Source organism: Otolemur garnettii, unplaced genomic scaffold, assembly GCF_000181295.1.
Source record: "Otolemur garnettii isolate 467f Iridium unplaced genomic scaffold, OtoGar3 scaffold00045, whole genome shotgun sequence".
Lineage (NCBI taxonomy): Eukaryota > Metazoa > Chordata > Mammalia > Primates > Galagidae > Otolemur > Otolemur garnettii.
In genome coordinates, this window is record NW_003852440.1 from 936,888 (window position 1) to 938,610 (window position 1,723).

The 1,723-nt window shown below is 42.2% G+C and overlaps 1 protein-coding gene across 1 annotated transcript in view; it reads right to left on the minus strand.

Moving 5' to 3' along the window:
- The window catches only part of BPNT1 (3'(2'), 5'-bisphosphate nucleotidase 1), a 29,661-nt gene extending 28,300 nt beyond the window's left edge, over positions 1 to 1,361 (minus strand). Inside the window, exon 1 of the mRNA XM_012805888.2 lies at positions 1,195 to 1,361. The gene's annotated coding sequence lies outside the window, so the exon portion shown is untranslated. The remainder of the gene's footprint in view (positions 1 to 1,194) is intronic.
- Positions 1,362 to 1,723: the final 362 nt, after the last annotated feature.

A 1,723-nucleotide genomic window follows, 5' to 3' on the forward strand; every position in this document is an offset into this window, starting at 1 on the left:
TTTTTTTTTTTTTTTTTTGCAGTTTTTGGCTGGGGCTGGGTTTGAACATGCCACCTCTGGCATATGGGGCCAGCGCCCTACTCCTTTGAGTCATAAGCACCGCCCTCCTTTTGCATTCTTTAAATCAAAATATATTCCAGGTCATTGCATGGTTTTTAAAAGTAAAGAGTAAAACTTTAAAAGTATGGAGAAAGGACATATAAATGAAAATACTTCATAAACTTGGTAAATGCCTTTCAAGCATGAAACTAAGAATCCAGAAAAGAATATAAAGACAAATGTAATTGTATAAAATTAAAACTTCTACACAGTCAAAATGCCATAAACAGGGGCGGCGGCGCCTGTGGCTCAAAAGAGTAAGGTGCCGGCCGGCCCCATATGCTGGAGGTGGCGGGTTCAAACCCAGCCCCAGCCAAAAACTGCCAAAAAAAAAAAAAAAAAGCCATAAACAAAGTAAACAGATAATTGGTAAGCTGAGGAAAAAGTCTTGTATCACATAGTAAACAAATGAACTAATTTATAAAGGGAACTTATGTATCAGTATGTGAAAGATGAATAATCTAACAGAAAAAATGAGAAAAGGACAGAAACAAGCAATTCCCAGAAAAAGAAAAGCAATGGCCGGCCATTAAACACGTGAATATTCAACTTAAACTAATTATGAAAGAAATGCAAATCACAACAATGAGAAATGACTGCTTATTTGTAAGACTGTCATAGATAAGAAAAGTTTTGTCCAGTTGGAAGAGCTGGGAGAACATGTTCTTGAGTATTGTTGGCAAGGATGCAAAGCGCCAAGAAGATTGAGAAACTTAATAAAAGTAAAACATACACATCTTTTGAACCAGCAAGGCTATTTCCAGGGAAAACCAAATAAATCACGCAAGCCTACAAATAGGTACAAGTGACAGTTGGAATACCACCTGCTATTGCAAGGAAATGTAACTGCAGGTGTAAGGAGGTTTCTAAATTTGTGCGGACCAGCAAACTCAATGTCCAGGTTTATCTTGTTGGGTCAGCAATCTATAGACATAAGAAGAAACCAGAGCATTTAAATAACAGCACAGAAAAAGAACTAAAATGTTGAAACTTAAGAATCTAGATCCAAAATTGGAATATGTGGAAAGGCAATCTGTCAAATAATACTCAGATGTCCCTAAGCCACTTGACCTGACCCGCAGGGGAGAAACTTACCGTGACAAACCGCACAACAGACTAAAGACACTTCGGGGATAATTAAAAACGCGGTATCAGGACACGGGTCCCTCCTGGCGTCCAGTACCGCGCTCTGGCGCAGTCTGTAGGTCATTTGAGGATGGACGGCAGCTTTACCTCACTACTGCGCATGCGGGAAGTCCCACGCAAGCGCAGAATAACCACTTCCCACTGCCCCTTCCTTCCCGATCCGCCTGAAATCGCCGGTTCTCCGTGTTTTCTTCAACCCCTCCGCAGGCGCACCGTACCTGCTGAAAAAGCGAAAGGTGTTTCTGCATTTAACGATTATCTTTGGTTTCAAGTGTCCTCCAGCTCATTTTATACAATTCGAATTTTTAAAATATTACTGCCACTGGCTCGGAGTCCATGGCACAGGGGTTACAGCGCCGGCCACGTACACCGATACTGGCGGGTTCGAACCCAGCCTGGGACAGCTAAACAACAATGACAACTGTAACAGAAAATAGCCAGGCGTTGTGGCAGGCGCCTGGAGTCCCAGCCACTTGGG